General features: G+C 43.4%; 1 protein-coding gene across 4 annotated transcripts in view; it reads left to right on the forward strand.

Moving 5' to 3' along the window:
- Window positions 1-15,740, forward strand: part of RAB3GAP1 (RAB3 GTPase activating protein catalytic subunit 1) — a 2,239,542-nt gene that overhangs the window by 541,728 nt on the left and 1,682,074 nt on the right. The gene's annotated exons all lie outside the window — the stretch shown is intronic.

Here is a 15,740-nt window from a genome sequence, read left to right on the forward strand (position 1 = left end):
AGCCCATTTACCTTAGCATAGCTGCAGCATGCATTTTGAGTTTGTCTTGGTAACTTGTCTTTTTCCTTAATTGACCTTCTGTCTGCTATTCAGCTTCATCACTTTTGTTGTTTATTTACTACTGTGTATGACAGTTAATTTGGGTCTTTGACCCTTCTGGCTGTTTTTATATTTAGTTGCCTTGCAGTTACGCCTTCCTTTACAGGGACAGGTGGACAAGCATCTTTTTCAGAGGTGGTGTCTTCAGTATTCCTTTCCCAATTGGTTTTTGAGACCTTCTTAGTGCTTTGTTTCTCTTCTGGATTGCTTGTTTGTTTTCCAGCTTGAGAGCTGCCTGGCTTCCTCTGCAGATTTTATTCCTCTGTCTTCCAGTCAGGGATCTGACAGAGCTGACAAGATTTTTTCTCGGGGTACCTTGCAGGGATGATGCTTCAATCCCTCCTGTCTATCATCTCTTTGGGAGGCCTGCATGTAGATAAGATACCAGCACATCCTTCTGTTGTGTTTTATTTGGGCATTTGGAGTTGTTTACTTCTGAACTGTGAGTACAAGAATACCAGTTTTGCACCCTGCTTTCCCTGGAGAGCTAATTTTGTCTCCCTGACTTGAGTAGGTTGGTTTCAATAATCCCAGCACATTAGGCTTCTTTATTCCTACTTCAGCTGTTGTAGTTTTGCCTCAGTCTGATCTGATGTTGACCCAAGTAATTAAGCATATCTTGTATGTACTGAAGTCGTAACCTAGTGTTGGACCCTGAAGACCTTTTTCTGACTTTTCTGAGCATGTGCTAAAACCATCATAGGAATGTGGAATCATGCCTAGGTCAGCATTGAATGCTGTTTACCCATCTGGAACAAAGGCCTGTCATTCCAACACCAGCAACTGATGGGTGGAGTGAGGGCCATACACTCTGCTGTAGAGCAAGCCTTCAGTCAGTTTTCTACACTACTTCGTACATCTCTGAAGCCTAGATCTCTTGTTAGGCCTGTTGACTCTGCAGTAATCATTGGATTCAGATAGTGTATTTCAGATGTCTTTAACTTCAGAACCTTGTTTTTAGGTGGTGAGTTAGGGTGAGGATGGGTCTTTGTCCTCACTCTTTTCCATTAGAAGATTAAAACTTAGGTGAACTTTTGCAGATGATATGGCAAGAGGTAAGTAGCCAATTAGGAGTCTCGACGCTCTGTGGCTACTCTGTAGGTCTTTCTGGCAATCCTCATGGGTGATTTAGCTGTCCTGGTCCGCCTACATGTTTGGGATTAACAGGAGCATGATCCCACCCTCCCCTAAGGCTCAGGTACAATATCTACATCCTGTTGGATGTTGCCTGAACGTTTAATAGAAATGCCTTCTTTCAAGAATACTTAGCCCCAGATTTCATAATCATATTCCTTTCTGTAAATACCTGCTATACTGATCTCTCATGTACCATCTGTAAACAGCTGGCATGCCCCAAAACATTTGTACTCTTCCATCCAACTCCTTATGCTGTCCCCACTACTCCTCTGCCTGGAAGAGACCCTAGATTCACAGTTCCCATATATTCAGTCTGCATTACTTCCCTCATCATTTGCAGATGCCACTGTTTAAGCTTAGCCTTGAATTCTTTGACTTTTAAACTTTCAGCACAGCTGAAAAAAACTGTCTACATTTTAATCTGCAGCTCCTTACACTCTATAATTGCATCCTCAAACTACAGTCTGTGTTGAAAATCACTTCTGAAAAATCGTAATTTACATATATGACTCAACCTGCTAGTGTAAATTTTCGGCCTGATTTTCTTAACTGCCACAGTACTTTATTTTCGTATGCATACACAAACTACTCCAATTATCACCCTAGAGTTACAGTACTGTCTTTCTATTATAGACACCGACAACCTGATCACCTTTTCAGTCCATAGTGATTGTTTTGTAAACCTTGTTCATAGGACCATCTTGGTTTTCGCAAAACCTGTCATATCTGAACCCTCCTTTTCCTTCTAATACTTAATTTAATTTCACAATTATTCCTTTGTCTTTTGCACAGTTGTGATCAACGTTTGCTTTTCATATTACATTTGACCATGCAAATTATTTATTTTGTTTTACACTTCCAGCTCCCTCTGCTGAAGGGGTGTCATTATGAGTTATTGATCTCTTCTTAACTCTTGTGTTGTCAACTTCAAGCATTTTCAGTCTCCTAAAATATCAATCCAAAAGAACAAGTATGTGCCGCAGTCCAACCTTCACCTCTTCCAAACCCAGATACCACCTCTTGGGATACCTGTATGAAGGCTGACTATCTTCTCAATTGCTGTAAGCAGTGAGTACACCTTCCGGCTTTTACCATTTTCTTCTGGCAGTCCATTGATTCTCCCTAGAGGTTATAATCTTGTATCATTTTCTGCTTTAGTTAGAACCATAATATTTTGAGTTACCTGTATTATAGAATTTCAGACAAAAAGATAACTAGAAGAGCTGAAAACTTTAGAACTTTCCTGGAACACATCCATCTGGTCACCTATACAAGGACATCTGCTTCCTTAAGTCTTAGCAGGCATTTAACCAGCACTTTTCCCGAGAGGAAATCTGAAAGGGCACTCGAGCTAAAAAAGGTGGAATGCTTATGAAAGCTTGATTACGTTGAAACAGACAGGACATATGAGGCCTTAGTAATCTCATCAGCCCTTCTGTAGTCTAATCGAGGTTCATTTCTCAAGAGGTATAACCTTGCTGGATGATGTCCTTCATGGATGCATCTGCAGTCCTAACAACTGGGTTGTCCTGTCGTCAGGCAGCCCTTCAGTCGGCCGGATTCCAAAGTCCGGGTCCAGCTTCGGCTGATGTCGCACTTCACCCGACGTCATCTCTGTTGGTCTTCGGGTATAAAGGCATCAGCCGACGCCATTTTCCTCAGTCTTTCTTGAAGCAGAAGCTGTTCGCAAGTGCCGTCGGTCGGATCCAGAGATTACTTCAGACTTCTAAAGCTACTCTTTCTTGCCTCAGCCGATGTCAGAAAAGTTAATAATTGTTTAACCTAAACAAATACCTCATAAAGATTTCCACTCTTATTGTCTGCCTTGTTTAGGCCCAGCCCACGACGTAGCAGCCTGTTCGGCCTGTGCTTCTTTCAACCGAGCGCTTAGGCGCCGGTCGGAGTTTGCAGAACAGTTTTTCGGTTCTGATTTTATGCCGCCGGATCCTCCGACTACCCAATCTGCCAAAAAAGATAGCGGTTTCGCGAAACCATGGTTAAGCAAACCGAGAAAACTGATCAAAGTACAGCTGAACCTATCTCTACAACTGAGGCCCCTGCTACCACTCTTGAATCGGCCTCATAAATTTAATCCACTACGGTGGTTGCCACTGATTTATCAGACACCATTCCCTTGGATGTCTCTACCCCAGCACGTGGTGCTGCTAGGCCTCCAGCAGCCATGTCCATTAAGGCCTTCGCCAGGGCTAAAGCAGCCAAGACTACTAAGACAGTGCCTGTTAAACCCCCCACAACCAGGCCCTTTTCTAGTTCTCAAATGCTTACTTTGGCAGAAGATTTAATTTCATTAATTAGAGGATCTCAATCTCACCCAGACAGGGCCTCTCAGCCCCAGAGAAGAGACCTAGGGCAGAGCCCCTGAGCCAGTGTCCTCTGATGATTCTGCTGACGAATCAGACATAACTGACCAGCCAGAGGCTCCTTTCTCCAATTTGAAGATTCTGATGCTGAAGAATCCATTCCAGCTGCTTCCCCACCAGAAGAATTCTCCTTTGGGGAAACTTTACATGCCATGCGAGAGCAGTTCCAATGGCAGCAACAGGATTTTTCAGACTCCAGTAAAAGACTTAGGACCTTTCTGCACCTCCCACAGCACAGGCCCTTAGCTATACCTCCTGTTCTCTCTGTGGTGGATGATGCTTTCAATGATGTCTGCTCCGCTCCAGATTCTTTACCCCCAGCCCCTGCAAAACCAGACAGATTTTACAGGGTGCCAGATACTCATCACCACCTTTACAAGGCCCCACTTGCAGACGCCGAAACTATATCCCAGGGTCCCAAGGCAGTAGCGACCATAGCTAAAACCCTATTCCTTCTGAAAGGGAAGCAAGGTCATTAGACAGATGGGGTAAAAGGTCTACACTTCAGCTACTCTCTCAGCTAGAGCTTTAAACTGTCAGTTTCACATGATACAATACCAAGAGTTTATGCTTGATCAGTTAACTAAAAACTAACCACTGATGAATCTCTTGATAAGAAATATGTATTAGAAATGGTAAATAACATACAACAGGTTAGCAACCATTCCTTAAAATGTGGCTATGATGCACTGGAGGCTTCATTTAGATCAGCCATGACTGGCACAGTGATAAGAAGGCATGCATGGCTAAAGGAGCAAGCTTTACCGGATCATGTTAAAGCTAAGTTGCTAGATGCTCCTATGGATAAGACAAGTTTGTTTGGTACACCTGCCCAGCAGGTTATGAAGAAAATGGAAGAAAAGGCAAAATCTGTTCAAACGGTTAAAGATTTCTTACAGGTTCAACCCCCAAGGTTTAGCAGGAACTGGCCTGCCAAAAATTGGTCCTTTCCTGACTCCACAAAATTTCAAAGGGGCAGGAATAGACGTTCCAGAGGCAGAAACCAAACCAGAGGAGGTGCCTACAGAGGACGACAGTGGCAAGGTAACAACAGAGGCACAGACACAACCACTGCCACAACATCAGCACAACCACAGTGACTTAACCAGGGAACAAATAGCAGCTCCTCTAGGCGGAAAGTTAACCTTATTTTCAAAGAACTGGCACTACATAACAAAAGACAAGTGGATTTTACAAACCATAGATCAAGGTTACCGGTTTCACTTCCACACTTTACCAGTCAAAAGAGGAATGCCAAATCTACCTCCAAATCAAAAAACAGAGGCACTACAACAGATAATGGAATTAGCAAACATGAGAGCTGTGGAGTGCCAACAGCAGAGCAAGGAAAGGGGTTCTACTCCAGACTATTCCTAGTTCCAAGAAAGGAAAAAAGTTGGAGACCAATTACCTGTCCACCTTAAATACATACATCATTGTCCCAAAATTCAAAATGCTGACCCTACAGCAACTTCTTCCCATGCTGGGCAAGGAGTCTTGGCTGGTAACTCTAGATCTCAAGGAGGCATACCTGCACGTCCCCATTCGACCAATCTGCAGAAGATACCTCAGATTTCTTGCAGGATCAGAGCACTATCAATTCTCAGCATTGCCCTTTGGCTTATCTACTGCCCAGAGTATTCACAAAATGCCTGGCTTCAGTAATTGCCCATTGCAGACTACAGGGAATTCAAATTTACCCATACCTGGACGACTGCCTGCTGCAAGGGGACAACAAAAGCAAGCTGACAACAGATTTACAAAGGGTCATTTACTTGCTACAAGCACTGGGATACACAGTCAATTTACAAAAGTCAAGGCTGATACCATCCCAAACAAGGACATTATTGGAATTGGACACAGTAAAACAAATGGCATTCCTGACTACAGAAAAACAAAAAGAACTCCCTCTTTACTTCTTGGCACTAACAAAACTGAACAAGTTAACAGCAAGAAAAGTACTGCAGGCCTTGGGCTTCATGGCATCATGCATAATCTTGGTCCCATTTGCCAGACTACACATGAGAAAACTACAGTGGTACCTAAAGAATTTATGGTCCCAACACAGGTACAGCCTAGAAACAGAAATCCCACTAATTCCATGCTTAAAGCAGGAGTTCCTATGGTGGGCTCAGGCATGCCAGTCAAACCCAGGCCTACCCTTTCGCAGATGTCAAGCAAGCCAGACCATCACAACAGATGCTTCAGACCTAGGATGGGGGGCCCACATGCGGGACAAATGCGTGCAAGGATTGTGGACACAGGATCAACTTCACCTGCACATCAACCTAAAAGAAATGCTGGCAGTAAAACTGGCAATCCAAAAGTTCAAACCATTTCTCCAAGAGGGCCAATTGATGATAAGGACAGACAACACCATAGTCATGTGGTACATCAACAAACAGGGAGGCACTCATTCATACCCCCTATGCAGAATGACTTTGGAGCTGTGGACCCTGGCACTCAGCTACAACATCCAGTTACAGGCAATATTTGTACCGAAAGAAAATACTCTAGCAGACATATTAAGCAGAACCACATCGGATGCCCACGAATGGAAGCTGCACCCGGACATCTTCAAAACCATCTCAAAGAAATGGGGAATGCCTCAGATAGATCTATTCGCATCACCTCTCAATCACCAGCTCAAAAGTTCTGCACAAGGACATTCCACCCACTAGCATGGAAAGTGGATTCGCCTCCTTCAGCTGGAAAGGCCTAACAGCATATGCATTCCCACCTCTTCCCTTGATACACAAAGCACTACTAAAATCAAGGAAGAACGCCCAAGGATAATCCTGATAGCTCCAAACTGGCCAAGACAACACTGGTACCCACTGCTGAGGAGCATGTCTCGAACAATATGTAATACCCTGATGCCTTTGATGTTAACTCAGAACAACTACAGCATCATACATCCAAACCTAAAACGTTGTAACTGACTGCATGGAACATCACATAGCAGCAGCTAATCCAGAACTTTCCCAAAGAGTTAAAGACATTATTCTTGAAGCAGACCTTCAACAAGAAGGAACTATGCTGGAAAATGGAAAAGGTTTGTCATTTGGAGTTCGGAAAGAGGAAAAGATGTATCAAACATAGATATGCCTAACATTCTGGAGTATCTGGCCGAACTTCTTCATTCAGGCCTGTCCTACTCCTCCATCAAGATACATGCATCAGCTATTTCAGCAGAATACAGCTTTGATCCACCTGTTTTTTTCGCACCGCACTCTTTGCTCAGGCAGTTCCTCAGAGGAATCAAGAATGTAAAACCTCCAAGGAAACCACCATTACCAGCTTGGGATTTGAACTTTGTGCTAGAAAAGTTGACACTATCACCCTTTGAACCAGCAGCAACAGCAGACCTACAACACCTGTCATGGAAAACTGCTTTCCTACTGGCAATTACTTCAGCAAGGAGGGTTTCAGAACTACAGGCCTTAATGGCAGTGCAACCCTTCCTAATCTTCCACCAAGATAGAGTGTCCATGAGGACTAATCCTACATTTATACCTAAGGTGGTATCCAGAGTGTCTTTAAACCAGGCAATCCACCTACCTACCTTCTTTCCCAACCCACAAAACAGAGGGAAAGAATACTGCCTTGGATGTACATAGACAGCTACGCTACTACTTGGACAGAACAAAAAATAGCAGAAAGACTGACCAACTTTTTGTAGCCTATGCAACAGGAAGGGAAGGAAAAGCTATTTCCAGACAGACAATCTCCAAATGGATAGGAAATTGCATACGATTCTGTTACTCCTTCCATGGAAAACCAATTCCACAGAACATAAGACCTCATTCTACAAGGGCAACAGCCACTACCACAGCCTTCTTACAAGGAGTGGCAACCAAAGACATTATTGAGGCGGCTACTTGGACCTCCGTGCATACATTTGCCAAGCATTATAATTTGCCTCTATATTCCAGATCCCGAGCAGGGTTTGCCACTGCTGTACTGCAAGGGATCCTAAACACACCATAATCTACTTTTATCCTCCTCCCTAGTTGGCTATGGTATTCTACCCAGTTGTTAGGACTGCAGATGCATCCATGAAGGACATAGTACAGTTTTGTACCTACCATAAATGTAGATGTCCGAACTGGATAGCATCTGCAGTCAGGATTACCCTCCCTCCTTCCCCTCTGTGGTACTCCTAGGTGTTTACCCTCCTAATAGCTAGCTGGTGGGGAGTCTTTTATGGTGTATTTGTTTGTATATATGTACATACATGCTTATTTTTGTGTTTACCTCTATCTTTTTGGAAACATTGGCATCTATCCAAATTTTAGCCTTCAAGGGGGCTACTGGCATCTGGGGCAAGAAACACTGAGGAAAATGGCGTCGGCTGATGCCTTTATACCCGAAGACCAACAGAGATGACGTCGGGTGAAGTGCGACATCAGCCGAAGCCGGACCCGGACTTTGGAATCCGGCCGACTGAAGGGCTGCCTGACGACAGGACAACCCAGTTGTTAGGACTGCAGATGCTATCCAGTTCGGACATCTACATTTATGGTAGGTACAAAACTGTACTTTCTTTGTGTTCCCCTGTTGCAGTCATCACACTTGGGTTATCTGTCTTAGCATTTCTGCGTCAGATGCTGTCGCTTCTTCCATGATGTCAGGTCATCAGGGGGTATAAAACAGGCAGCCGACACCATTACACCAGTCTTAGCCCCTCTCAGTAACTGTTTGTTGAGAGGATGAGAAAATAGAGGTGGCTCATTATAACACTGAGCCACCTCTATTTTCTCACCTCTCATCAAACAGTTCCTGAGAGGGGCTAATAACTTGAGGCCACCTAGGAGAGCACCCACCCCTGCCTGGGACCTTAACTTTTTATTGGAAAAGCTCACACTTTCCCCTTTTAAACCTGCTGCTTCAGCAGAGTTAAATTCCTCTCTTGGAAAACAGCCTTGCTTTTAGCCATAACTTCACCAAGAAGAGTGTTTGAGTTACAGGCGCTAATGGCTGTGGAACCCTTCGCTATTTTCCATGCTGACAGGGTTTCCCTCAGGGCTAACCCATCCTTTATGCCTAAGGTGGTGTCCAGTGTGACTCTAAACCAATCCATCCATTTGCCAACCTTCTTCCCTAATTCTCAGAATAAAGGGGAAAGGATCCTGTACTCCTTGGACGTGCACAGACAGCTCAGGTTCTACCTTGACAGGACTAAACCTTTCAGAAAATCTGATCAGCTGCTAATCAGCTTTGCTACAGGAGCAGAGGGTAAGGCCATTTCAAAGCAAACCATTTTCAAATGGATAGCACACTGCATCCATTTCTGCTACAAGTATTTTATTTATTTTTATTTTACATTTGTTGACCGGCTTTTACAAAGAAAAGAGAACTCTCCCAGGGGCCCTCGCCAGCTTCTCCGGGATTGTGAACCCGACTCCCTTTCGATCGGCTGAGGGCGACGGAGGCCATCGCCCATCCCTTCAGAAAGGCGCTCGCCTATCTCTCAGGACTGACTGACCCATGTTCAACTGCTGTTCACATGGAACCCTTCTCTACTTCGGCCTTCAAAGCTCTCATTTGAATATTTGCTACTACCACCAAGTACCATGGAAAACCTAGCCCACAGGGGATCAGACCACATTCCACTAGGGCTACTTCCACCTCTACAGCATTTCTAAGGGGAGTCCCTACCAGGGACATTTTGGAAGCTGCAACGTGGAGTTCTGTACACACCTTCACCAAGCATTACCACTTACCTATTTTTTTCTAAATCCAGAGCTGGATTTGCTACAGCAGTCTTACAAGGCCTGCTAGCCAGCCTTGACACTTCTTGACTGCCTCAACCCTTCCTCAGGTTTGGGAATCAACCCAAGTGTGATGACTGCACCAGTGAAACACGAAGAACATAGTGCAGTTGTGTACACTTACCATAAATGTAGATGTTTGAGTGTATTCACTGTTGCAGTCCTGGTTTCCCTCCCTCCAGCACCCTGGTTTTCTCTATCCTTTCTACCTCTCATCTCTATGGCCATTTTTAATGGCAGTGGTATTTACATTTTACTGGTGGTGTTCCCCACCATATAATAGCTTCCTATTTGGGGGGGCTCCTGACATCTGGGCTAAGAAAAACATGTAATGGCATCGGCTGCCTGTTTTATACCCCTGACATCATAGAAGAAGTGACAGCATCCAATGCAGAAATCCTAAGACTCTGGTATTCGGGCCAACTGAAGGCTGCCTGCAGGCAGATAACCCAAGTGTGATGACTGCAACAGTAAATACACTCGGAACATCTACATTTATGTAAGTGTACACAACTGTACTTTCTTCTACGCCACCTGTAGTCATTCCACTGGAGGAAGGGAGTATATACCAACTTTGAGTTCCAGCTAGACTACTGAGCTGTTGGCTACTGTGCTCAGCCAGGCACTGGTCACTAGTTAATTTTTAAGTCAAGGATTTTAGTTAGTTTTTCCCTTGGTTGGCTCAATTCTTAGCATAGACCCTCTCCTAGCCATTTTCCCTGTTGCTGATATCCCAGAAGTTGGCTGGCAGATATTCCTGGAGACCCCTGCTTCTTCCTTTGACTCTTTACGTTTTGAGGAAGTACATTTTGTAGTTTGAGAAGGAATGGACTCTTACATAGTTTGAGGTGTTTTCCCTTCATCTCAGATGCAGCCACAGCAAAAAAGCTGTCTTCTTACCCTGAAATAGGAGAAAAATATTTGGCCTGCCCAAACGTGTTACAATCCCCTTGATTATCATACTGGTAAGGAGAACTCCATCAATTTTGAGTCTTTGTCCAAAGACGTTTCCTTTGGAGAATCTATTTACCTTGCTCAGAAACATTTCAAGTTTCAAATGGTGATGCTGGTGGGTGACATTAAAAATATTTTGAGCTTTTAGTGTTCAAGGAGCTCATACCCTTCATTGTGCTTCTTGTAGTTTCAACATTTTGGCAGCATATCCCTGGAGCCCGACTCCTGGCCTTAGGCAAGAAAAAAAAAAACAGGTTTATAGTGTTCAGATAGAATGGAAAAACCTGTATGGTGGACCCTGCAGTGGTCTGATACTTCATGGGGGCTCAAGTAGACCCTGCTACATAAGCTCCCAGTCTGATTCAAAATTTTCTCTCTCCTCAGACCTGGTACACAGGAAACAGACACGCAAGCAGAAGCACTTGGACTCTTCCCCAGAGTCCATCATGGAATACACAGGCTTGGATGAAGGTGAAGGCTTCCCTAGATCCCCCCCCCCTTGAAGATGTCATCTTTGGTGAGATCCTTGAATTGATGAGGCAGAGAGGGGGGTGGTTCACACACAACCTTTCTCCAGTTAAGTCCATGATCTTGGAAGCCTTTGGTTCTGGCTCATCTTCGTCCTGGGTGGTACTGTTTATTGACTCACTCATTGATTTGATAGCTCAACGGGCATGGAAGGACCTGATGTGGTGGAACCCATCCCCAAGAAGCCTGACAGGATTCTAGCTGCACCAACAGACTGGAAACATTGTAGCAAAGGTCCACTGTATGGATGTGGTGGTAGTAGTAGCAGCCATGAGGAAGTATCTGAAGAAAGTTCCTCGGTCCATCTTCCTAATAGAGTCTATGGCTATGGACCTGTCTGGGAAGTGGACATATGCTTTAGCATCTTTTTCCCTTAGAACATTGAATCATTTAGCCTGTGTTACCAGATTTCAGAGAGAATTTGTCAGGGAGATTTCCAAGTCTCTCTCTGGTATCTTGCCCGAGTATGTTCAGAAGACAGTGGACTCCCAGCTTTCTACCCTCCAGTCTACTTCCAGTGTAGCCATGTGACCGCTTTCTAATGTGTTTTATGGTATGGTGAGAGCAGCAGGTACCGGTATTATCATTTGTCAACATACCTGACTGTATCCATATGATTTTGCAGAAAGCTTTAAGATGTCTTTCATTAATGTCCCCTTTGACGGGTCCAAATTATTTGGAGCTAAAGTGAATGAGACGCTAAACTTGAAGTCAGCAGGGTGGCAAGACTCTGTCTGTAGTAGGAATCCACTTCTGCATTCCCCAGAGATCCTCTTCTAGGAATCAGTGGGCTGGGAAGAAGATGTGATTCAGAAAATCAGAGTTCTTAGCAGGACACTACCGTCAAACCGATTTCCTTGTGGCAGATGCGGATGTAACCACAACAGGCATCACCCTAGGGGCAGAGGTGGACAGTATAACTTGGGCTTTCATGGCCCCTTTACTGCAAAGCATTTTCAGCACCCCTGAAGGATTGCCCGACTGCTGCACTCTGGAAGCAGTTGGGGCACTTATCTTTGAACCCAGAGGCCTGCTGAAATATAATCACAGAATCTGATGTTGCCCTTTACATTCTTCCTCAACATATGGGTCTGTATCTGACCCTTGGATTTGACTCTGCCCCATATTTCAGACTTCGGATCCAGCTCTCGAGTTCTTCCCTCTACCCATAATTCTTTATTCCATCCCCATTGCATCAGATCTTGTTTGCCGCCTTCGTAAACAGACGCAGGTTTTACTCTTGAGTTTTACTGGAGATATCTTGTGAGTTGCTTACTTTTTGGATTAACCTTTAATTTTATCTTAGCTAGCTTATTATCCCCCTTCCTAGTTTTTCTCACTGGACATTAAGACTTTCTGCCTCTTTTCCTACTTCTTCTTCTTTCGGCTTTTCCCGGTTAGGGGTCGCCACAGCAGATCAACTGTCCGCTCATGATTGGCAGTGGAGTTTTACGATGTCAAGTTGCCAGCCCGGTGCCCAACCATCCACAGAAGGCACACAGATGCACGCACTCATGCCTTGGGCCAGTTTAGTGTGTCCAATCCACCTACAGCATGTCTTTGCCTCTTTTCCTGCTATTATCTCTAAATAGTAATTCTCTGTTACCATTGTCAATAAATGTACTTACCCTTATCACTCTGGGGTATTTTTTGCGAGTACCATCACTGGTAATTAAATCCCTCTTACCTCTTTAAAAAAAAAAACTTTTCTTGTAGATTGTTCTTGTTTTTCCTTTTTTGTATAGTGACATGTCAGATAAACCAACAAGTTTTAAGAAATGGACTTCTTGTAGGCATAAAATCCCAAATTCGGATGTTCACAAGGAGTGCATATACTGTCTTGTGGCCAGACACTTGGACACTGCTTGTAAAACCCGCTCCGCCTTTAAAAGAGCCCTGGCAGATAGACGCAACAAATGTATTCTAAGGTGACTTCTCCATACTACATCATCTTCTAGGGCTCATATCATCTCCAAAACTAGTAGGTCTGTTTCTCTGTAGCACAGGATGCGCTCTCCTCCAAAGTTCTCAGGTCTTCATCAGAGCCTCCTTTGAAAACCAGAAAAACTTCAGATCAGACACTATTGGATCAAGAGCCATTGGATACTTAGGCTTTAGCCCTGTTAGTTGTTACCATAAGTCCTACAGTACCACTCTTAGGTCGTAGGTCCTCAGATCTGAAGCCAGGTACTTTGTATAGGCGTACTACTCCAGAATTTGCTGTTAAGCCAGTTATACCCACCCTGCCTTCTCAGTTGCTTCAGACTCCAAAGAAGCATTCAAGGCCCCCATCCACTTCTTCCTCTACATTATTCAGAAGCTTATCCGAAGCAGCTGTGGATAGGATGATATGAAAATTTCTCAGAGCTCAGATCCAGATGGAGGTCTTGGATCCAACAGGAAATGGAGCTTGTATATATATCTATATAGGTTCACTTTACATGCTCAAAATGCTAAAATATCGAATTTTAGAATTTCGAGCCTGTAAAGTCGAACGGACGGAAACCGCGAACCCGGAAATGTCGAATGCAGAATTTCTAACCCGCTGTATGGATAGCACATTAGGTAAATGTACTTTTTTAGGGTTTTGAGGAGGGTTTGTGTGTGTTTGAGTGTGTTGTGATGTTTGAGATGTGGGTTAGGGTAGGTGTTGTGCAGTGTGAATATGTTAGTGTTGGTGTTTATGTGTATGTGATGTGTGTTTGTGCAGGCGGTGTGTGGAATGTGCGGTGCTGAGTTGTGTGTGTTATGGAATGTTGTGCGACCTTGGAGTTAGTATATATAAGTGGGGGTGTGTGGGGGGTGCAGGGGGGCTTACCCCCCTGCATTCTAAGTGTAGGTGTGTGTATGTGTTTGGTTGTGTGCATGTGTGTTATGTTTGTTGTAGGGAAGTATTGGGAGATATGTACATTCGTGTATGTATGTGTTTTGTAGTGTGCGATGTGTGTTTTTTGGGATTTTGTGGATTCGCAATTTTGGGTGTCGGGTTTGTGTATGTTCGGTGTTTAGGGTATTCGACTTCATAGTTTATGAGATTATGAAGTGAATCTATATATATATATATATATATATATATATATATATATATATATATATATATATATATATATATATAATCTATATATATATATATATATATATATATATATATATATATATATATATATATATATATACATGCATTTGGTTGCACGACCGAAGGTCGAGCCATCGGAATTTCAAACCTAAATGTTAAATCTCGTAAATGCGAATCCTCATAATGTTGCGCTTAAAGTTAAATTCAAAGTTCCCGATCGCACAACCGCTGCAACAAGCGCTACCATGGGTTGAGAGGGGGGTATAGTAGCCTGACCGGCGTTCGGTAATCTCTGGTTCAACATCCGCAGCTTCGACATTCCGCGATCCTGGGGTTCTGCTTATGGCATGTTCGTGCAAATGCATGTATACCTATATGTGTATACAGATATATATATAGATATATATATATATATATATATATATATATATATAGATATATAGATATATATGTATAAAAATATGAGCAATAAAAGCCATCACAACTGTAAGAATAGCAATGTTATCAGTAAGAAGTATTTCTTACAGTGATAATAGTTGGTCAGTTCATAGTCTTTCCGTGGCAATGCAGACTAATCCTTCCTTCATGCCTGAAGTGGTTACTGAACTGACTTTAAACCAGACCATTCAGCTTTCATTTTTTTTTTTTTTTTTTTTTAACAAAGGGTCAAAACTCAGAGGAAGAGGACCCATTAATCCCTTGAAGTTCAAAAACATTTCTGATTCCACCTTTGCAGTAATAATATTTGACGAAAGTTGATCAGTTGTTTGTCTCGTTTGCAAAAGGGAAGAATGGTAAACCTGTTAACAAACATACCCTTTCCAAGTGGTTTGGATTTTGTTTTGGTATTTGTTATTAACATCATGATAAGCAAGTCCCTGGCTGTTTGAGTGCTTTTCACTAAAGCTACATCTGTCACCACAGCCTTACCTCAGAGGTGTGACCACCAAGGTCTTTCTTGAAGCTGCTACCTCGTCTTCTGTGCAAACCTTTACCAAACGTTGCAGTTTAGGGGCTAAGTCTAGAGCTTGGGCAGATTTTACCTCTGTTATTTTTCAGGATCCTATTTCGGAATAGCTAATTTACCACCCCAGTTTCTCTCTGCTTTGAGAATCTTCCCAAAAAATTGAGGACTTCAGTTGTGAATACCATGGTGAGTACAGTGCAGTTTTATCAGGAGCTTACCATAAATGTGACTGTATAAGTAGTTTCAGTCCAAGCTCTTTCCCTGCACCCCCTTCTGCATTACCTTGAATTTGCTGTGAAGTTGGGTGGTACCGTCTTCTTACCTTCCCCCTTCTGTGCTGATAGGCTGTTGTTGCTTGTTTCTTGACTTTCTTCTTGGAATATTGGGATTGTGGAACCTTTGGTGAAATAGAACCACTGATGGAGGTTCCCCTTGGTCTACTTGTTATGGCTTCAGCACCCCCCCCCCCCCCACACACACACACAGTTTTGCCAGGGCAAGAAATATCTGAAGATGGCACATGCAGTACACCCTTTATACTATAGATTTCCTCACTTTGGAGGCAGGGCTTTGGCTAGAACAATGCAGGAGGATAGACCTCTGGATGTCTGACTGGCTGCAGGGTACCTACAGTCATGTTATCTCAAGGAGTGAGGACTGTAATAGTGAAACTATTCAGACATCTACATTTATGGTAGGTTTCTAACACAAGTGTACTTTCTGCTGGAAGCTTTCAGAAAAGCTTAAAGACCTCTTTGAATATGAGCTTGAGGAGGATTCTATCCAAACCCTTTTTAAGGCTTCTGAAGTAGAATTTCATGTAG

This window comes from Protopterus annectens, chromosome 6.part0 (genome assembly GCF_019279795.1).
Source record: "Protopterus annectens isolate FY-2018-M chromosome 6.part0, PAN1.0, whole genome shotgun sequence".
In the NCBI taxonomy this organism is placed as follows: Eukaryota; Metazoa; Chordata; order Ceratodontiformes; family Protopteridae; genus Protopterus; species Protopterus annectens.